Source organism: Leucopleurus acutus, assembly GCF_964270905.1.
Source record: "Leucopleurus acutus genome assembly, chromosome: 19".
NCBI lineage: Eukaryota > Metazoa > Chordata > Mammalia > Artiodactyla > Delphinidae > Leucopleurus > Leucopleurus acutus.
The window spans coordinates 16,922,311-16,945,626 of NC_139161.1; the positions used below are offsets into that span (position 1 = coordinate 16,922,311).

A 23,316-nucleotide genomic window follows, 5' to 3' on the forward strand; every position below is an offset into this window, starting at 1 on the left:
TGTGTAGAAGGTCATTTCCTCCAGGCTTGTAATGCCAAATGATTTATTTGAGGATAAGCAACAAAGGGAGAAGTTAACTGATCTTGTAAATAAATATATTTTCCTTCCCCAACCAGCATATGATAATCAACTGGAATATTATGGGCAGCATTCTTTTCTGCTTGTTCAGCAGCCCGTTCATAAAAATCAGACTTCCATATCAAATAATCTCCACCATTTAAACAAGCTCGTGCAATAGACTTCCAGTCAGCGGGGGAAAGAGCTTCTCCTGCAGTAGTGTCAACCGTAACAGTAGTAAAAGGAGCAGTGGGCCCATATCGAGCACAGGCAGATTTTCAATCTTTCAAAACTTTCAAAGGAAGACCCTGATGCTCCCTAATAGCTTGTTGAGGATTATTAGGATCAGGTCTTTCTATGACGGGACAACAGAAAATAGGATCTTCTCCTCGTGTTATTGTTCCTTGTACAGCGCGCTGCAAGGGACTGAGCGTTTTCACAGATGTAGATTTTTGAGGAAGACAGTTCTTACTAATCTGCAGCTTTTTCGCTGACTTACCTATCACAGCCATTAGAAAATCATCCTCAAGGTATTTTTCTCTTTCGTGTTTAAAAGCCTCATCTGTTAAATCGAAATGTTCCTCTTCATCTGATATGTCAAAATTAATAAGTTCCCTAGATTTAGGAAGTGGCGGTGTAGAAGCCATTAAGGCAGTTTTATCTCCTGAAGAAGGCTTTGGCTCTTCTGACTTTACATTCAAATCACCACTATCATGAGAAGAATTTAAACATTCTTTTATCAGATTCCACAAACTAAATGTAACAACAGGAGTATGAGTAGGCCCTCGAGACTCATAGTAATTTTTTAAATCTTCTTCAACTTTCTGCCAGATTTCTATAACAACAGAGCCGCCACCAGGAAACCAGGGAGATACATCATGGATATGCTGCAAAAATTCAGTCAACTGTGAGGTAGAAACCTTACTACCCCGAGCTTTAAGCATCGAAAGTAAAACCTGAGCAAATAATTCACGCTCCTTTGAGCACTTTTGTCCCATCTTCTTTTACTTCTGACTATTGCCTTACGCCTCTATTAGTTTCACTTTTACTCGTGGCCACACATACTTTGCATAAGGATTCTCTTACCTGCACTTTCTTTTAATTGCCTTCACGCTTCAGGTCCCTGTTCAGGCGCCGCTTGCCGCAGACCAGCCAGAGAAAGAGGGTTTCACCGCCCAGGGTCAGAAGGGAAGGGGTAAGGAACTGAAGTAGCACCGACGAATGGGGTCAGAAGGACCAAGACAACTGATGGTGGCAAGGCAAATTTTATTATGCTACAGTTGCAGATTATATAGGCTAGAAAAAGGGAGGTTGGTTGTCAGATGGTGGTTTACATCATCTAGAGACTGTCTCGGCTTCAAGGTTAACTTCCCTGGGAGGAAACCCATAAGCCCAGAATCATGCAGAATAACCTGCGTGTGCAGGGGGGAGACAGCTTTGCTCGTCTCAGTTTCCATTCTTTCTGATCCCTGGGCCCTGGTGGTTTATCTCCCGTGGAATGAACAAGGAGGGGAACAAGTAGGCACGGTCCCTTCGAGCGGCGGCGGCATGCCTGGCATGTCCGCAGCTGGCTCTCAAGGCTGAACGTTTCCCACAACTTTGGCTTAGGGTTATGTATAGGCCTCTCAACGCCACACGCAAGGAAAACATGGCACGAAAGCTACATGACAGGGAGTCTTCCGATGAGGATGAGATATTCTATAAGGATGCAACGTGAATGATAGGGTACAATTTAAAATTCTCATCTAAAATGAGGAAATAATGAAACTATAATTGTTCCTTTCAAAAGTAAAAGCCTTGGCATTAGTCTTCTTACCCCAGGGAAGTCATCAAAGCCCCAGCAGAGAAGCTTCTGGCTGCCTATTGGATTGATGCAGAGGCGGGTGAAGAAAGTGAGACAGTACACGAGACTGCCACAGAGTGAGCCCTGTTCTGCCTCAGGCTGCCTGCAAATGTTATTTTCTAATATTGGCTCCTCAGCATTGCTTGTAAAATACTTATTTTTCTCATATTAAAATGTATAAATTCATAACCAAGTTTAACCATGTGGTAAAGGAATTAAAATGTAAATAGTTGAATATTTATATACCAATATCAAGGGCCTTCAAGAAGAAGCAGGGCTGAAACTAGAATCCCTCATGTAGCCAGCACTTCCACAAGAGGAAATGTGGGCAAAGGAGGATGAGTAGAAGGGTGAAGAGGGGCTTCCCTCCCTTGTTTCCCCAGCATCATCAGTCCCTGGGAACTGGAAAACATACCATCCGCAAGGGGCATAGATCATTAAATCAAATAACAATTTATTCTGGTGCCCTCTCTCTCCTGGTTCATCAAGTACCAGTTATTTACAACATGCTCGACCTCCTGCCCATAGAGGATCATCTACTTCTGGCCCCTCACGTACGGTCATTGGGGTTGCGAGAATACTTGGATCACTGAGCCTCCCTCCACTGTGGAGCCAAGGCCTGACTTTTATTCCAGGTTCTCAAACTCAGGTACAAATGTGTACCCTGTCTTGGTAGGGGGTTCTCCACCATTTCAAGCTGGTGGAAAATTCCCATTGAGTGGTTTTTTGCCTTTAAAAAAAAAATCCCAACCCTTGGATAACTAGCAGGGAGGTGCCAGAAAGACAGGGTAAAGAAGAACGTGCGAGAGCAGCCATTGCCCAAGACGGCCCTCCTCAGGCCCTGGCCTCTCCTGACCCCACTGAGGGTCAGCTGTGTGCCGCTCGGCTCCCTCCAGCTCAGACCAGCACCAAACCTAGCCACCTCCTGCCTCAGCCAGCGCAGGCCCCGGGCTGCACGATTCCAAGTGATTCTATAATGACAGTGCCACCTGCAGAAGGTGCAAAGGCTCTTCCACTCCTGCCAAGAAAGTCATTAATCACATTTATTAAGTCATTAATCGAGAGTTAAATACAGTAATGAGTAAAAGAAATTCTGGATGAACAAGATATGATAATGTACCTAAATGACCACAGATAGTGCTGGTGGTTTAGTAATGTGAGGTGAAGAACGGTGCAAGCCATGGGGTGATAGCACACGGTCCCCAGAGGATCAGTGGGCCTGGGAGACAGCCCAGAAGGTTCTGCCGGTTGGGTGGGGTTCCAAGCAAAGTGAACGGCCCATCGGTTCTTCTGATTTATTAGTTTGCTGATGTTGCATGAGAGACATCTGTTCTCTCAGTGCCTGCCCAAGTCACCTCCCAAAGTTTCTTACTGAGAATGAAATACAAGTGTTTTTCTCTAGGCGGTGACTTTAGTGAGGCAACAAGTTTTTACTGTGTTTAAGGCGCATGACTAATACTAGTAACAATAGGAAGCAGCAGCAGCTAACATTTACCACTTGCTTGCTTGGTGCCAAGCCCTGGGTTAGGCATCTTATGGTCTAATTTAGGCCAACAGTCCGTGGAAGCATATCTTGTTATCCTCTTTGACAGATAGGGAACAGGGTTTAAAGAATGTAGGTAACGTGCTCAAGGGCCCAAGGCCCCACGTCCAAAAGTGTGAGTTAAGGTTGGAGCCCAGAACTGTTAGACTCCAACAGGGATGCAGAGAAGTATAAGCTGTGTTTGCCACCAAAGAGTTGATAACAACGATAATAATGAGGAGAAGGAGGCAGCTGCTGTTTATTGAGCACCTGCTATGGGCCAGGTACAGTACTAGGCACTTTGGTTACACTCTTAGGTCACAAGAGCGGAAGGTCCCCCTGCCCGCTCAAACTCTGTAATGAGTGGGGGTCTGATTTCAATAAGAGAGGTGGTCACAAAGACAGGGAGCTGACGAGAAGCCAGGGGTAGAGATCCTTGTACTGCTGGGCTTCCCAAAGTGTGGAAGCTCCAGGTTCCCAAAGTGTGGAACCTCCAGGTAGCTCCAGGTTCCTATTTTGGGAGATTTCCATTATTTCAAAGTTGGTACATAAGAGGCTTAGATAATATTTTGGGTATCTTACTACCTCAGATTTGCACAATTTTTTATTAGTCTCAAATGCTACCCTTCCATATTTCTAAATTAAAATTCCCAAGAGTAAGATTCTGCTTTGCCCAGCTTGACCTGGATTGGGCAGTGTTTTTGCCAGAGCCAGAGACTTCACGTGGCCAGCCTGTGAGTGAGCTGTCTCTCCTTGAATTAGGGACTCATCCCTGGCTGTGGCCCAGAAGCAGGAGGCGTGCCCAGGGTCAGGTGGTACAAAACATGGCTGCCTGGGGCTGCCTCTGTCACCATCTTATGATGGACAAACTAGCTCAGAGCCCAACTCCTTGCTGAGACCTGAGAGATAGAAGGGGAGAGGGAGATACAAAGCCAACAGCTACTAAATGAATGAAAATTCTGATTCCGATGAAATCTGTCAGAGAAATGAGCCACTTTTTAAAAGATAATGAAATGACACAATATATGATTAGGGCAAAAGTGATACAGAGAAGAAAATTGTAGGTTCAGAGGAAGGAAGGTTAGGAAACTAGGGAGGGTCCATGAAAAAGGTAGAACTTGATCTGGGCCTGGATTATATGCCAGACACTGTGCCTGGTGCTGGGGAAAGAGATGATCAGGACAAAGTCCCTGCTCTTGTGGTGTCCTAAGACTGAGAGGAGGCACAGACACCTGAAGACATATTATACATAGAAGACAGTGTGTTGACATGACAATGGCAGTGTACCAAGAAGTGGTTCAGCTCTTGGTTGGCTGGAAAGGAGTAACTGTGAGGGATGGCTTAGAGGAGGGGAAGAAGAAGAAAGCCAAAGAGAAGTTTCTTGGGAGGACGAGACGAAGGAAAGGCATTCTAGACGGAGGACAGTACAGAGGCAAGAGGCATGAAACCTTGGGTGGGCTTGAAGCGTGTGCAGTCTGGTGTTCCCAAGCACGAAGCACAAGGAGGAAAGGGCAGCAGGTGAGGCTGAGCGGGCGAGCAGAGAACCGATCGCAAAGGGCCTGGTCAAGGCACATGGCCTCGAGCGAACAGAGCACAAACTACAACGTTTAAAACAGAGAAGAGACATGACCAAGCTTGAGTTTTACAAAGAGTACTTTGATGGTGGCCTAAAAGTGGAGAGGCTGAGAGGTCAACTTGGGTGTTTAGACCAAGTAGGAACTGGGAGAAAATGGGGCACCAGACCAGAGGTTTTGTTGCAACTGAAGAGCATGTACAGTGGATACACATGAGTGAGAACTGAAAGGACAAGAGCTTATGTTCAGAGAATGAAAGATGGTACTTTTAAGATTTTTTATGACAAGTTCCAGATGATGATAAAGTCCAAATGTAACCTGGGAATGGAGATCAGTGAGGTGTTGGGAATCCAGGAGGTGATGAGAAATATTTCAGATAGTCCTGGAAACTCATTCCTTTCCCCTTTCAGTAGCTCAGCAAAAAGCTAGCTCAGCAGGTACCAGCGAGCTCAATGGAAAAAATAGGTTCCCCCTCCTACTGCGACCATTTCTGTCACCAAGCAGTTGCCACTGTTAGTAGTATAGACGTTCCCTGCCTCACCATCCCTGTAACTGTGACGCACTCCAGGCTGGTTCCTCATTTACGGGAACTCTACAGTTCATGGGACACACAATGCAGCTGAATCTGGTCTAATCCCCTTCTCTGAAAGCGTGGGGGATTGAGTGCACCCTGTTATTGTTCTGCTTATAAGTTCCCCCCCGAACAATAAAACCCTAATGTGTATTTTCACAGTAGGGGTTTGAAGAATTTCGTGCCCAGGAAAATCTGTGGATTGTTGGCATGGCAAATATTGTGGTAGAGGAAAAGTCTTGGAGCCCAGGACCGAAGTCCCCAACGGTTACAAGGGCATCATTCATTAATATGCCAGTTCAATATATTGAGGGTCTCAAGTCTGTCTGGTTCAAACCCTGAATCAGACAGTGTATTGATTATCTGGTGGTATGTAACACATCACTCCAAAGTAGTGGCTGAAAACAACAATCAACATTTATTGCTCACAATTTCTGAGTCAAGCCTTTAGGAATATCTTGGGCAGTTCCGGCTCTGGGTCTCTCGTGAGGTCCTCAAGATGTCGGCCAGGGCTGCAGTCATCTGACGGCTAAACTGAGGCTGCAGGGTCCACTTCCAAGATGGCTCACTCCCTTACCTGGCTGCCAGGGTGGTGCTGGTTGTTAGAGGGAGGCCTCATTTCCTCCCTGCATGAGCCTGTGTGTCCACCTGCTACTTGATTGAATATCCTCACTACATGATGGCTGGCTTCCTCCAGAGGGAGCTGTCCAAGAGAGAGACAGAGGTTATTCCTCTTATGGCCTGGCCTCAGGAGGCACATAGCACCACTTCTGCCACGTAGCGTGGTTAGAAGTCAGTCACTCGTTCCAGCTCACATTCAAGAAGAGGGGATTTAGACTCCACCTTTTGAGGAAAGAAGAGTCAAAGAATTTGCGGATATATTTTAAAACTACCATAGACAAGAAAATAGAAGGCACTCTAGATATATCAAGCAAAAAAAAAAAAAAAAAAAAGCCAGAAAGGGAGAAAGATTATATCCAAACAGTTGGTGCTTATCATTGAGGGGGCTAATGGTGGTGAAAGTTGGGGATGGGGGCATTGTAGCACTAGCCTTCAGGTTACTCCACCACAGCTGCTTTCCATAGACTCAAAACTGCTGCTGCCACTCAGAAGTCAGGAAACTTTGGGAAACCACTGATGAGATCGTTTAAGCCCCAAAGCCCCACAGGTGGTGACTACATGGGTATATGGAGTCTCCTGCAGAGGAGGAAAGAAAGATTTCAATCTGCTTTCCACCTTCCAGATTTCACACAAGTACATTTTATTGGCAGAACCCTGCTGTCGAGGGGATTTGTGAAATATGGTTCCCAGGCTTCTAGCACCTGCGGAGAAGGGGGTAGAAATGGGTGTCAAGAGCCAACCAACACTATCCAACATGCGTCCATATACAGGTATGGTGAGGAGGCACCACCTGTACTTGGAGAAGTCCTGGAGCCCTACTCCATTTTTTCTTTTATTTTTATAGGCTTATGGGTGTCCAAGGCTTTGTAAAAGGCGGGTGGTGTCTACATAGAATAACATGGTGGAGAGCTAGCTGAGTCACAAATCTGGAAGCTGTCACTGTAGTTGGGCAGCAGGTGAGGTACTGGTTGCTGGTGACATGCAGTCAGCCCCAGAGGTGACTGGAGAAACACCTGGAGTTGATCCTTAGTTGGTCTCTGGAATGTTCTCACTGGGATGAAAGCTGGGTAGACTGCAGGCAGTGCAGCACTGGAGAGAACATAGCTGCCATTCAAAAGGGCTGCCAGAGGAAAGGTGTCCATAGGGAAATATCATTTCTCAAAATATGGTCTCTGGACCTCTGCACTCAAACATCTCTGGGATGCTTCTTTAAAAGGCTGATCCAGGGACTTCCCTGATGGTCCAGTGGTAAAGAATCTGCCTTCCAGACTTCCCTGGTGGCGCGGTAGTTATGAATCCACCTGCCAATACAGGGGACATGGGTTCGAGCCCTGGTCCGGGAAGATCCCACCTGTCACCGAACAACTAAGCCTGTGTGCCACAACTACTGAGCCTGTGCTCTAGAGTCTGTGAGCCACAGCTAATGAGCCCTCGTGCTGCCACTACTGAAGCCCGCTTGCCTAGAGCCAGTGCTCTGCAACGGATTAAGCCAAATATATTTGAGTACCTAATAGAGTATGAGTGTGCTAAGTACTAGAAAAAGGGTGATAAATCTGTAAATATTGTTCATGAGGTGTTCATAATCAATCTGGAGAAGATTATGGGGATCTTCTCCGTACACAGATAATGGATACAATGAATAAATGGATACATACAATGAATGCAATGGATAATGATATAGATAATAAATCTATAGTTATTGGTTTGAAACAGTATCAAGATCCATGTAGTTCCTGCAAAGTCAACAATTTTTGAAGTAAAAGAGCTCAGAAGTAGGTAATGGGTGGGGCTAAGTGTCTGCTATATTGAGGCGGAGATAGTCGTGGTGGGGATGGAGAAATGTGCTGGGTGATTTGGCGGTACTTTAGGAAAATGGGCTGGAAACCAGCTTTTTAAAATTTCGTACAAGACTGTCGATGGCTTTAATGTTATACCTTGATTTGCATATTTAAGACTCATGAAAACACTCAAGTCGAAGGATTGCATCTTTGGTGGTCATTTCTCACACAGAGTCAGGAAATCTAAATTTTTAAAGTTCAGTGGATAGTTAGCGCTAACTACTTAGTACTCTAGTCTCCTCTGGAACTTTGAAGATGAAGCCAGCTGCTATAAACATGTCCGCACCATTCGATCCTGTAAACTCACACTTTGGACTCTACGCTAAAAATACACTTGAATAGAAACGCTAAACTCCAAAACTTCTGGGCGCGCGGGTTGCGGAAGGGGAACTAGAGGCAGAGGCAAGCCCGGAGTGGGAGGGGCGAGGGAGAGGTCCGAGCACCGCCCCCGTCCCACTCCCACCGAGCTGGCTCCGCCCCTCAGGCTCCATTTTTTAAAAAGCGCGGGCGCGCGTGCGCAGGCGCAGTCCGCTTGCGCCCCGAGCCGCGCACGCGCGGTAACGGTAGAATGGTGGAGTTGGTACCTTTTGCGGTTCCCGTGGCGGGTGACAAAACCTTGCTGGTGTGGGAGCCGAGCTCTGGACCCACGGCCGAGGCCTTGCAAGTGAGCCGAGCCGGGGCGGAGGGAGGGGTGGAGGAAGCCGCCCCGCCCCCCAGTAACTGGGCGCCCCGGGGTACTGCTTCAGCACCTCATCTGCCTGTGGTCTCCGCTGAGAGGAATCTTAGTTCTAGAGCCGACCTGAGCAGTCAGCTCGCTCCCAGAGATTTTTGAGAGATAGTTCCCAGCAGACGGCATTGCCTCCTAATGCTTCTCGAAGCTTAGGATTTCAGAGGGAAACTTGTTCATAAAATGAGAAGTGTTTGGAGTTGCCGGCTCACCACAGTTGCCTGTGGCGAAGGGCTGGGGGAATATAAGGGAATGGGCGGTTTGTTTTCCTGGGCGTGAAATTTCCTGCACTTACTTAGCATGGGACCACCCTACAGCATTCTGTGTTCACAGTCTTCTCCCAGTTTGGCCTTCTGTATTCGGTCCGAGTCTTCCCAAACGCAGCAGTGGCCGGTCCTGGGTTCTATGGCATCATCAAGTTTTATTCAGCAAGGGATGCCCACAGAGCCCAAAAGGCATGCGACCAGAAGCAGCTTTTCCGGACATCTCCAGTGAAGGTGGGTCCAAATGTGGGATTCCTCGCTCTACTGGGATGAAGTGCTGAATTTAAAAGTAATAGGCCATCGGGAATTCCCTGGCGGTCCAGTGTTAGGACTCTGCACTTTCACTGCTGAGGGCCCGGGTTCAATCCCTGGTCCGGGAACTAAGATCCCAGCGAGGGGGGGGGCGGGGGGGAAAGGCCAGCGTTTGTACAGCACTGTGGTGTACAGAATGCTCTGATTCACTGCTCCAGTGATCCCCCAGTTCCCCCAGATCTTTCTTTCTTTCTTTTAGATGAAGAAACTCGAAATCAGGATGGTTAAGTGACTTACTTAAGGTTCATGACAGTAAAGGTGGAAACTAGAGGCCAAACCCAAACTTAACCGATGTTAAACCCCATGTCATTTTATGCTGCCCATTAATTTAAGAAATCTTCACAAGAGTCTTCCTTATATTTACTTTTACGTGGATTTCAAATGTGTGAGGTTGACAAACGTTTTTCATTAATTAATTAATTAATTTATTTATTTTTGGCTGCGTTGGGTCTTGTTGCTGCGCGCTGGGTTTCTCTAGTTGCGGCGAGCGGGGATTCCTCTTCCTTGTGGTGTGTGGGCTTCTCATCGCGATGGCTTCTCTTGTTGCGGAGCACGGGTTCTAGGCACGCAGGCTTTAGTAGTTGTGGCTTACGGGCTTAGTTGCTCTGCGGCATGTGGGATCTTCCCGCACGAGGGATCGAACCCGTGTCCCCTGCATTGGCAGGCGGACTCTTAACCACCGTGCCACCAGGGATGTCCGGGCTTGAGGAACTTTTGTCAGATGTAACATAAAGGAGGCTTCATCACCACTCTCAAACTGCCAATTCAGAACTCCCTTCACATTCCAGAAAATGGTTAAAATATTCTTTCATGCATTGTAGAAACCTTATTCCATATTAACATGCCATCCAATCTTACTTGCCCAGAATTAACATTTCATTATGTGCCTCCATTCAGCCACCATTCCTTTTTCAAGGACCTTTTCAATTCCTCTGAATAAGTGAGTGAGGCTTAGATTTCCAGACCTTTCCCTTTATAATTGTGTGTCTTCTCTGATTGGCTTCTCGCTCTGGCTACTTCCTACTGACCTTGCTGCCTATTCTCACTGAGTTCACCTTTATTGAATCTGAGAACTCTCCTCAGATGTGACTCCAGGTACACTACTTCCCACTTCTGTACCCTGTTTAACACCCTCTTCAATCCTGGCTGTACTCCCTGGGATTGAAATGATTTTGTGTCAGGCATTCTTTTGTTTGCACACCCTGCGACCATTTCACATAACCACTCAGATATTACAGATGGTCCTGGAAAGATTATGAAACAGTTACTTGGTGTCAGTTGTGAGTAATGAGTTCTTTTCTTATATTGGACATTAAGACTATTCCATAAGCTTAGGTTCTGAGATTTTCACAGCATAAAGCTCGGCACTAATAGAATGTTCTACAAGTCACTATAGAGTTGAGAGGAAAGGGCATTCGTATTAGATTTCCTTATTTAATGCGGAGCTTTAGTTTACTGCCCACACGCCCGAAAATGTTACCTACTTTAATTATGCGTTCTTTTTAAAATTTATTTATTTATTTACTTGGTTGCACCGGGTCTTAGTTGCAGCAGGCAGGCTCCTTAGTTGTGGCTCGCAGGCTCCTTAACTGTGGTGTGCGAACTCTTAGTTGCAGCATGCATCTGAGACATAGTTCACTGACCAGGGATTGAACCAAGGCCCCCTGCACTGGGAGCATGGAGTCTTAACCACTGCACCAGCAGGGAAGTTCCAGTTATGAGTTCTTTTATTCATTGGCAGGTATACATCTTATCTTTTTTCCCCTGTAGTTTTTATAAATACAGAAAAGATAATAACATCTTAAAATAAAATGAAGGAAAGGCCTAATGTATCTGAGTTTTTCTCAGTAGCACGAAGGGATATGTTTGCCAGCAAGAACTGTGGCAAGGTTATCCCAGATGTCAACTGTCTCTACTACCCAGGGGCTCAGAGCCCTTCTGAAGCTTCCTAGTTGTCCAGGACAGCTCCATTATGACTCACCGTACAGGGCCTAGCCTCCCATGTGACACTCAACATTTAAAAATTAGTCTTCATTTCTCCTTCCCAGCAGGCAGCTTCAGTTGGAGAAAATAATTTCATTTTCTTATGTACTCATTCATTCACTCAGTCAACAGACCATCACTCCCCTATTATATGCCAAGACCTATGCTTGTTTCTGGTAACAAGGAAAGAATAATATACGGTTCCTTCAAGCACTTAAGGAGCTCTTAAACTAGTGACGGGGAAGATGCACAAACAAATCAAAGAATTAACAATGCTTTGACTTTATTGTATTACTTGAATTTTTATGACTGTATTTATATACTACACGCTGTTCAAAATGGAAATAGACATTTAAGAAAGAACTAGTGATATAAAAACTCCACAGTAATATGTAAGTTATTGAGAGAGTTAAGACTGGAAATATTTGCACTCTCAAAGAAGCTTGTTAATGCAGATGAACCTCTAATTCTTTTGGTTGCTTTATTTACATTTAGAGAGGTATACGTATTCCCTCTTCTAACAGGGGTTAGTAACTTGGGGAGGGGGTGCTACAGATTAAGGTCCTAATTCAGTGGCAGGTCCATCTTACCTCCTCTTCAGCTCGTATTCTCAAGCAGGAGCTACAGGATGAGACGACTGAAACAGTTCACTTCCTTTGCTTACCCCCAGCCCCATAATAGGCTTCTGCTGGGCTTCCTTGGTTGCTTTCATCATCACTTTCACCACCAGCGGTCAGGGAACCTTCCCGGTTAATCAGGGGCCCTGGAAATGATGCAGAAAAGTACTGACCTAAAAATAATAAATAACATTTATTTAGGGCTCACTGTGAACTCATTGCTTAAAATGTGCTACTTAATCTGCACAGCCCCTCCATGAAATTGGTATTGATAAATCTCAGGTATATCCAAAATAAGCCTCTATGTAGGGTTGTGATATTTTTAGGTCTTTTATGTCTTTAGGTTCGTCTCGGCACCAGACATAAGGCGGTTCTACATAATACGCCTGCCCTAAACAGCTCCAGATGCCAAGAATTGGCAAATTACTACTTTGGTTTCCATGGGTGGTGAAAAAGGATCATCAAGGTAAACTCTGTAGACTTTCTTTGACTAACCAGACTCCTTTCAACACCGAACTCCTAGACTTTAGAGGGAAGAATAGAACAGGGCTCTGGGGAGGAGATGTGAGAGGCTTCCACATGGAAGTATCTGAGCATTGGCCTGCCACCTAGAATTAGTGATAATCTCAATGACTTGGATGGTGGTGTCCATAATTTTCTCCAGTATTTGTATGGTATATAATAAAAAATAGTTGACCATATCTAATCATTCATTTGCAAGTCTCACTTGATTTTGAAGCTATAGCATGCCTAAACTATTACCTGGGGTTGCTGGAGTTTAGTTTTTATTTCTAACAACAGGATATTTTGAAGTCTAGCCTTTAATTCAAAATCCTAACAGCTTCAGGATCTTTCTAACCTTGAAGAAAGGGAAAAGGAAGATATTGTGACACCACTTCAGAAGCAAAGCGTCAAGTTCTTCTGTGCTTTAGAGGTGGTGTTGCCCTCCCACGAGTGCAGGAGTCCCGGAGTTGGCATGGCTGAGGAACCTTTGGATAAGTTGGAGGAAGGTCTGTTTTCCAGTATGTGTGTGTATGGGGAGGTGAGGGAGTGGGATTTCTCTTTTTTCCTTTCTTTCTGAAACTCAACTTTTCAGATACATCATCACCTTTTCTAAGCAACTAAAGCCCTGGGCAGAATTTTTCTGCCTGACAATATAGGTTTTTATCTTAGGCAATACCTGACAGCACCTTAAACTTTAGAATTTTAGAACTGACTGCCTGCCAAGAAGCTTAGGAGGAGGGAAAATTAGTTAGTTTTTGTGTTTTTTTTGGTTAATAATTTGTTATGTGCTAAAATAGTCCTTCAAATACAGATGTCTTCTGGCCTCCAGTTATCCCAACAAAACCATTGTCTAAAGATTGAAATAAACTCTTGTGTAAATGTTCAGTCCTTTGCCTCCTATAGAAGGGCCTGCGCAGAAAACGTAAATATAGATCCCTAGAAAGGGGATTCCGATTGGTGCTGAGTTTTTTCCTAGAGTCCATGGCACTCGGGCTTAGGGTTTTAAGTCAGAGGCAGGGCTGTTAGCGAACGGAGTGGAGGAGGCTCTACCCTCCCCCTGAGTGGGTGATGGTTGAGGAGAGGCCAGATCATCTGCACTACCACCAAATCTATCTCACTGTATGAATCCAGCCCTTCACGCACAGGAGAGCAGCGTCTGTAGCAGTGTAGCCTCAGCTTGTCCACTTGAAATCTGTGTGTCATATGCGATTTGTGCCACGTTCTTGGTTTGCATTTCCCATCGAGTATTTTAGGAACTTCCAGAATAGATCTGAGCAGTAAAAATGTGCCAAGCCAGGGTATACCTACAGCAGAGACATTCAACCGCACCCCAGTGTTGTGCCTGCCCTTGATCACTAAGGTAATGATCTAAGAATCACAGATGCATTTTTAGTTTTAAACACATTACCTAGAAATCAGTTATTCAATATTTTAAATTCATCTGTTTTGGTTGGATTTAGGGTCATTATCATTCCTTATGAAAAGGAAGGTAACCCAGAAGCTTGCTATTCAGAAGGCTATGACAGATGCATTCCAGAAACTGCTGATTGTGGTTTTAGGTAAGACCTTTCTGATTGTCCTTGAAGTACTTCAATTTCAGTGAGCAAATAAACTTATTTGAAAAGTTAGTTAGATGGGGCTTCCCTGGTGGCGCAGTGGTTGAGAGTCCGCCTGCCCATGTAGGGGACGCGGGTTCGTGCCCCGGTCCGGGAAGATCCCACATGCCGTGGAGCGGCTGGGCCCATGAGCCATGGCTGCTGAGCCTGTGCGTCCAGAGCCTGTGCTCCGCAATGGGAGAGGCCAGAACAGTGAGAGGCCCGCATACTGCAAAAAAAAAAAAAAAAAGTGAATTGGATGAAAATAATGGTTCTCTAAAACATTACGTATTCTTTCATTCACCAGATGCTTTCACAGCAGCAGTCTTAAATTTGTTCTTTGTGGCATTTATGAGAAAAACGACAGTGAATATTATTGTCCCCAGTGTTTAGATGTAGAATGACTTGCCTCAGTTCATACAGAAAGTGTTTGATCCAGTTCTTCCTCAACTGCTTGCTTATCATACAGAATAGTGTAGTGATTATAAGCCTTGGACACCTGTGTTTGAGTCCTAACTTTGTCTCTTAGATTTATTTGTTGTTGTTGTTGCAATTCTAGGTTTTTCTAGCCAGACACATTTGAAGGTGTTTAATATCTCTAAGCTGCAATTTCTTTATCTGCAAATAGGGTTAGTAATTCAGCTTACCACCTAATGGGGGATATTGTAAGAGTAAATGAGATGATGAATGTAAAAAGCTTAGAACTATGCCTGAAACATAGTAAGCAGACAAAATATATGGACTATTAATCATTGTTGTTTTCTTGTTGAAGAGTTTATTAGATTATGTTTTTGGAATCAGTTTAATTTCAGTTTTCATTTCTGATATATTGGGTGAATATGATTCTTATATAATTATCGGATACGTTTGTGTGATCCTTGAAAGTGGTCATGCTACTAAATACCGTTGATTGTGTTCCCTATCGAGTTATACAGCGGTGAGAATGTCACAGGCTGTGCCCAAAGGAAACTTTATGATTAGTAGATTCCTGGAACAGAATTGCTCCCCTGCTTCACAGCGCTGCAGACTTAGAGACTGAGAAATCCTAGCTAAGTTTCAGAGACCTTATTTGCTTGTAAGAGTTGACCCTGCATTGGTCTTGGCCTTTCCGCCTGGGCAGTCCTTCCAATGAAGTTTGACTTCCCTGGTCATCAGGCTGAATCTCCACCAGCTGTCAACTCTGGGTAACACCCTTTAAGAACCAAACTAAATGTCTGGGTTGTTTGTCCTTAATATGCCAAGGTACTCCTTATATGTACTCAAAACTCCTTAGACCAAAAAGCCTGGTGGCTCTAGCTTGCCTTGAGGAAAGCTGTATTGTCCAAAGAGTACATGGGCCAGTTTCTGCCAGAAGAGTGTTCAAATGCTCTCTGTCTCTGACTCCAAAGCTTTGTTCATTGTATCTGGTAGAATTTTGGTCCCAAGGAGTAGGCACTTGCCTTGCTTCTAACATGAAGTATCTATTATAGTCCAGTGGTATCTATCCCAGGTTTGAACTCACTTTGACCCCCACCTAATGCCTTCCTATTTCATTGTATTGTGATTGAACATTTTTGTTTCCACAGCTTTTAATTCCTATGTCATTATTCCTTAGTTCTTATTTCTAAGATCATAAAGGTTTTTGAACCAAAGTTGATACTTGTTATATATTTTTTCACAAGTAATTATGATAAAAACGGAAGTGTCAGATGAGGGAACTTCTAGGAAAATGCTCTTATTTTCTGCTTTTGGAAGTCAAAAGAATGTCTAATTATTGGGTGCTACCATTGTATACAGGAAGTTTTAGAACAAGAAACCTTGTGAATTGATCCTTGTTAGCTTTATTTCAGAAAGTGGTAAAGTAGCTGTGGCATATAGACCCTGTGAAGAGGCCACAGATGCTAGAACCGAAGAGGAGCTACAGGATTTCATTCAAGTATGTGGAGATAAAAACTCAAGGGGTACACAGCCAGTGTAGCCATAATTCAAAGCACCCAGCAGGATTTGGAAGACTTTGGCATGTCTACTCAGCTCTGTCATCCTCAGGAAAAGGTGAAACTCTGAAACTGCTTTTGAGACAGGGAATTTCTAGGACTTTTCCAAGTCCCGAGCCTTGTCTCTGGCCCCTTATTTGAAGTTTGGAGAGCAGGATTGAGGGCCATCAGTGTACGTCTACAGTTGTGGACACGGGAGAAGACACAGGCCTTTTAGAACTCCCCTCAAATAGAATTGCAAGGATATGGGAACAAAGTAACTATGGCCTTAAGTGTGATTATGCTACAGTGTTTAAAAACTATTCATGCCTTTCAAGTAAGGTATATTACCCAGCTCTCAGCATCTCATATATATCTTGTGTTAAATATTTTGCCGAAGAACCTTTCTGTAAACCAATTATATGGATGCCTCGAATTAGGGATTAAGTTGTCAACGTAATTTCTAAAAGAAAACATTAATGTACTCTGTATAGGATTTTCATTAAAAAGGAGCAAAAAATGTGTTTCATGTCATTGAGAGCTGAATTTGGGGCTAGATTTCTGATGATTTAACTCACCCCAATGTTGCAAAGTTTGTTCTGAAGGGAAGAAAGTAGAGAAAGAAAAGGTGGGTATGTTCTGAAAAATGTAAAAATATTGAAAGTTTTTCCTGTACAATATAATTATTTTAATTCGATTTAAATCAGTCAAGGAAACTTCAGACGTATCCATGTTTGGGCTTTAAGAAGTCTAGCTTCCTGTGAAATGTGAGAGGAAAGGATTCTGTATTGATACTAAAGATTTCGGAAACCTGATTATAACAACAGATCCATTCCTAAATGAGGCCAATCTTGGAATCAGTTCCATTTAGAAACCATTATGTGCTAGGCACTGGAAATAAGATGAAGCTCCTTCTCTCTTGGAGTTTAGGTGTTAAAGGTGTACCAGACAATTAAAAAGGACTAAAATTAAATAGATTATGAAAAGGACTGTGAAGAAAGTAAATAGGGTGCTAGTTACAGTAGTTCAAGAAAATTACTTAACATGCTGACTTTAACATTCGAAGTGTCTTCTCCATGTGTGCACACAGGGTAGACGTCTGAAAAGTGACACTGTAGTTTTTTCTGGATTAATGGCTCTGTTGAGACAAGGTGGGGTGTGGGAAGTTTGCCCATGCTAATGTAAAGGGCCATTCACTTGGTTTTAGACTCTCTTTCCCACCTGCCCCAAACCCCTCCTACAGAAGTTCTGGAGTCATCACTGATTCAGTGGTAACCCCTAATAACAGAGTGGTGAATGAATAATGAGACGTGAATACTGAGAGTTTGGAGGAAATGGCAAACATTTTATTTTATTGTTTTTTTTTTAACATCTTTATTGGAATATATTTGCTTTACAATGGTGTGTTAGTTTCTGTTTTATAACAAAGTAAATCAGTTATACATATACATATGTTCCCATATCTCTTCCCTCTTGCGTCTCCCTCCCTCGCACCCTCCCTATCCCACCCCTCTAGGTGGTCACAAACCACCGACCTGCTGTGACAAAGTGAGAGAGTGGCATGGACATATATACGCAACATTTTCGAATAATTGTAAGGTGTGTTCCCCTCCCGCCACCCAACTGGTGCTCATTTTGCTGGTCAGCAACTCTTCTTGTCAGCCTTGTGGCCAAAGGGAGGAAGAATGTGTCTCAGACTTCAGCTCTGAGGAGGAAGAGTTCAGATTGCCAGACCTGGCTTAGCACTTTTGAATTTCCCAGAATGCTACGTCCTGTGGTTTCCTTGGGAAGCTCTGCATCCTTCCCAACCCCTCTCCACCCCGAGCTGCTGCAGTTTGGGGCCACTCGGGTCTGCAGCCCAAATCCTGCCTCATTGTTTGGGGCCAGGGAGGGCAGGGAGGGGTTGGGAAGAGGGCCCGGCAGGAGGTAAGTGTCGCCTTTGCAAGGGGAAGGATGGCTTGGGCCCTGGGGACTCTGGGCAAAAGGCCCACTCTGGTGGCGCGGATTGGATCTCCGCACTAACCTAATAAAGGTGGCGTAACTAAAGATGTCATAAATAACGGGTGGAACGTTAGGCGGGGGAGGGGCGCGCGGTTGCTAACCTGAGCGCTCGCGTCGGCGCTGGCATAGCGGTTCAGCTCGGACACAGGATGTGGCTCCGGCTCCTCACTGGCCTGGGTCACTGTGCCTGCGACCCGCCGCACGTTATGTCCCGGCTACGCCTTTGGTTGCCACGGCTCTTCCTCATGTGGCTACAACTGTGGCTTCAAGTCCAGGCAGTTCAGCCTCCGGAGTGGGCCCTGGGCCCCGTCCAGGTGACCCCCAACCCCCCGCGGCTGACAGAGGCTTGGTCTTCATACGCCTCAGACCCCCCTCCCAAATTGCCCCATGCCCTCACACCCCTGGCAGAAGCCGGGGGCTTTAATTACTTGACGTCCTGGTCTCCATTCGAGATGTGGGCCCCGCCTCATCGGGAGCTGACGGAGACTGAGGCTCCATACCCGGACACGGATTCCGTGAGTGTAGTTTTCTCTCCAGAGCATCCTGTGCCAACAGTTTCTCCTCCAGGTCAGGATCAAGCTCAGCTTCTGCAGCGGCCCGATGTCTCTGTTAAACCTGTGGGTCTTGCACTTATCGTAACTGCAGCGTTCCCTAATGAGCTTGAAACTCCTTCACCCCAACAAGAAACCTCGGCTCAGTCTACAGTGTCCTCTGAGCAGTTGGAACCTTTGTCAGTCTGGCAGGAATTTTCAGAGCAGCATCCAGTCCCCTCTGAAAATGTTGAACTTTTTCCAGTTCACCAAGGAGCCCCAATTCAACCACCATACCCCGAGGTGACATTTCCAAATCCAGAGCAAGTTCAGGCTCACCACCCAACCTTGACTGAGGTCACAATTCAACCATTGGACCTTGGACTGACCAGAAGGCCAGAGCCCACTAAGGAGGGTGAACCTTCTCCAGTCATGCAGGAGACCTTAACCCAGCCTGCAGAACCACCTCAGGAGGTTTTTGTAGCTCAGCCTCCAGTATATCACAATCCAATAGTTCCAACACCGCATCAGGATCACACTGAGCCTCCAACATCACCCAGTATCACAGTTAAACCTTTGAACCTGGAGCTGACCACAACTCCAGAACCTACTACAGAGTCTGAACATTCTACAGCCCGGCAGCAGACTACAGCTCCCCCTCCAAAACACCCTGAGGTGACGCTTGCACAACCAAACCTGTCTCAAGTCACAGGTGCACCTGTGGACCTGGGAGTTAACGTATCTCAGCAACCAAGGCCATCTGAGACGGTTCTTTTTCCTTCGACTCAGTATTCAGTATCCACAGGTCTTCCTGGTGTAAGATATACCCCAGAAAAGAAGCAGCCAGGGCAGAATGCCACCACAAACATCAGCATATGTGAGCTCTGTACCTGCAAAAATGAGACGCTGTCGTGTGTTGGTCTCAGCCCAAAGCAGAAGCTCCACAGAGTGCCTGAGCCAGAGCCTGACGCCTACAACGGCACCTTCACCATCATGTAAGAATCGCCTCTCCTCATTTGTTCTCTGCATCCTGCCTGACATGGCAGCCTTTCTTCAGGTCTTCCTGGGCCCTCCTTATCTCCCCAATCCACATTGACTGACTTTGTGTTTCCACCTTTTGTTTGTCAATGATTCCCTATCTTCATTCTTCTTACTATTTTTCCCTCTCCTCCAGTCTTGTAATTGCCCTTATTTTTTCCGTCTCCATTTTTTACCCCATTATTTAATTCCTTAACATCTACTCTTCTCCCATCTTTACTCCATCCTCTTTAGAGCAACATGTCCCTCTCCCCATCTCACTGGTGGTAATACAACAATGTGGTTAAGAGTAGAGATTCCGGAGCCAGACTACCTGGGTTTGAACCCAGGTCTGTCATTTATTAGCTTTATGACTCAACTTCCTCATCTGTAAAATGGGGATTATGGTAGTCATCGTCTCACAGGATGACTCCTATGGCTGCTAAATCTCCCAATGACTCCAATCTCATTGGGAGATTTAGATGAGTTAATATTGGTAAAGCTCTTCTATCAGTGCCTAGCATATATTTTAGTGTTAGCTATTATTATTATTCAGTCCCTCAGTTATATCTAGAACTCATCTTTGTCCCCTGGCTTTCTATATGTAGCACCCATTTTGTGCCCAACCCAGGGCTAAGTACTGTGGGAGCCACAGAAGTACATGTCATTGTCTCCAGAACATGACAATGACAAGTGGGAAGAAAGGGGATATGCCTTAAAAGGGAGGTAATATATAATTAAGTATTAAGAGAAATACAGATACGTGCTGTAATTCACCAGAACCTGTAATCACAGGGGTGTGGAGGTCACAGAAGGCTGCATGGATAAGCTAAATCTTTAGCTGGGACTTCAAGATTGGCTGTGATTTGTCAGAAAAATAACAGGCAGTACAGTCTAGGCAAAGGTGTGACTGCAGGGATGATCAGAATGTATTAGATTAGTCTGGCTGTAAAGAATTGGGTTAGGCAACAATGAAAGATAAGATTATAAAATATCTTGACTATCGGCAACGGGGGTTTGAAAGTTATGCTGTGAGATAGGGGGAGCCGCTGCAAGTATTCAAGCAAGAGAGACAAATGATTAAACCAAGAGGCTGATTTTAGATTTCATATGTAGAGCGACCTAGAGAGGAAAGCTTGGTTCAGGGAGACCAAATAGAATGCTTTAGCAAAATCTAGGAGTAAAGTGAGAAGGGGCCGAATTAGAGTGGTTGTGATGGAAGTAGAAAGAAAATCCTGAGAGTACTACACAGGAAAACCTGACAAGATGTAGTAATTGACTAGAGTTGGGGGATTGTAGTACAGCAAAGAGAAAAATCACATGTGTTGAGGGGCAGAATGATGGTGGTATAACAGGTGGAAATACAGCAGTTGGGAAGCAGAGTCAGTTTGAGGGAGATGAGTTCAGTCTTAGGCATCTTTTATTGGTGAGCATAAAGCAACCAGAAGGCTCTGTTTGAGTGGAAATGTCCCTCAGGCAGATGGGCAGACAGGTATCCGTTTTGACTTCTTTCTGACTCCCGTGAAAAATGTGCATATAAACTGAATACTTCCATTGTTGCTGAGGGAAGAGGACAAGGGTAAAGCTAAAGATTCAGTCATCCACTGAGTTAGTGGTTCAAACTGAACCTCAGGCATTTAACAGCTTCTTTTAAACATGTCTAATTCATGGACACATTCTCACTGTTTAAAAAAAGAAATGTCACAGAAGTATATAGGATAAAATGTGAAAATTGCACCCCACCTTCCCTACCACCAATAAGGTAACTCCTGTTACTGTTTTGATGTGTGTCCTTCCTTCCGATCTCTTTCCTTTGCATTTTGTTCCCCTAATGAGGTAATAACTTTACTCCTTGTTCAGTGACTTGTGCTTTTCCCTAGGCAATATGTTTAAGAGATATTTTCGTAATAGTCCCTCTAATTTCTAATTGCCTTCCCGTATCCTTCTAACACCTGGAGAGATTCTGAGGGCACTGAGCCAAAGCTTTGGTGTTGCCTGCCATAGGATTTCTTAATATTTATTTGCTGATATTGATAAATGTTTGCCATTTTTCTCATTGATTTGTAGGAGTCATTTTAGACACGTAAGTGATTTTGGGAAAAAAGTAATTGGCATTATGTATCCAAGAATTTGGACAGATAGGAAGTCAGGTTCTGAGGGGATGCCTCATTGTTTGTGCCAGTGGCCTCACAGTATGTTTTTATTAATTGTGCACACTGGGAAGCTGGGAAGCTGTGGGAATTAAAAAGCTGGTCTTTTCTGCATTTGAATATCCCCTACATGGTGGCCATGATTCTTTTCCTTATTCTCTACATTCTTTTCCTACCTATTCAAGCATATGAACTGTGTTTCTTCACAGAAATTTCCAAGGAAACTCTATTTCTTACATTGATGAAAGTATATGGAAGGCATACCAGTGGACTGAGAAGCTGTGAGTATACTCTCCCCAAATATGAATACAAAAAGCTAACTGCATTATAAGATCCTTCTTGGTCCAGAATTTTGAGGTCAATACCTGTGAGCAAAGGTATTTCCCCTTCCATATCCCAAAGCAACCTAATGATTGAAATTCTATGTTTATTTTAAAAATTAAATTTGGCAGGACCTCTTGAAAATCAGTAAGAGACAATTTAAACTTATTTTCCATTGTACAAGTAATACATGATTATATTCTCAATATATAACAATGAAATAACAGGTATAGTGAAAACCCTCCTTTTGCCCTAATCCCACACCCACTACTTTGAGTTTAGTATTAATCCTTCCAGACTCTTTTCCATACATTTGAGTACATACATATTTACAGATAGCAAAATAGGTTTGTGTGTTTTTCTTATCTGTTTTTACATAATTAACATCCTGAAACTTGATTCCTTCATTTCCTGATATGTCTTAGATTTCTTTCCTTCCCAGTACATAGAGGGTTACCCCATTCCTTTAAACTCCTGCATAATATTCCATAGTATGAATGTGTTACAGTTTAATAATGCCCCTATTGAAGGATGTTTAGATTATGTCCAGTTTTCTTGTTACTTGCATTGCTGCAATGAATATCCTCGTACATGCATTTTTGTGAGCCTGGTCGTTTATTTCTATAGAATAGTCATCTAGAAATGGGATTGTTGGGGTGAAGACTATTTAGATATAAAATTTTATTTGCCCTCAAAAAAGTTGTGCTAGAAAAAAAAAAAATTGTTGTACCAGCTTATCCTCCAGTCACCATGCTGTGATGACATTCATTTCCCCACACCCTTCCACCACTGGAGATTCTCACTTTTTCTTTTGCTAATCTGACAGATGAATACAAGGGGTCCCGTCTGAATTTGAATTTTTCTTATTATTTGTGAAATTAAATATCTTTATATGTTTACTGAACATTTGTATTTTATCCCTGAATTGTCTGTCCTTTGCCCATTTTTCTGTTACTATTTTTTTATTGATTTGTAGAAAAAGTCAGTTTAGATACGTAAGTTATTTTGGAAAAAAAACATTCCAAGTAATTTTCATGACAGTCTGTGGTCATATCCTTAGTTCAGCAGTTGTGGCACACAGGCTCTAGAGTGCAGGCTCAGTAGTTGTGGCATACGGGCTTAGTTGCTCTGCAGCATGTGGGATCTTCCCTGACAAGGAATCGAAGCCGTGTCCCCTGCAATGGCAGGCAGATTCTTAACCACTGAACCACCAGGGAAGTCACAATTCCAGTATTCTTAATCTTTTGTGTAGATACATATTGCAATCTGGTGACATTTTCCTTCTGCTTAAAAATACTTCTTTTAACATTTCTTATAG

The 23,316-nt window shown here is 44.1% G+C and overlaps 1 pseudogene across 1 annotated transcript; it reads left to right on the forward strand.

Annotated features, from left to right (window-relative positions):
- Nucleotides 1-8,594: 8,594 nt before the first annotated feature.
- Nucleotides 8,595-14,035, forward strand: LOC309975499 (RAD52 motif-containing protein 1-like; annotated as a pseudogene). The gene is made up of 5 exons: nucleotides 8,595-8,690; nucleotides 9,071-9,250; nucleotides 12,272-12,394; nucleotides 12,770-12,938; nucleotides 13,893-14,035. The product of its transcript is annotated as an RAD52 motif-containing protein 1-like (transcript).
- The last annotated feature ends 9,281 nt before the right edge of the window (nucleotides 14,036-23,316 follow it).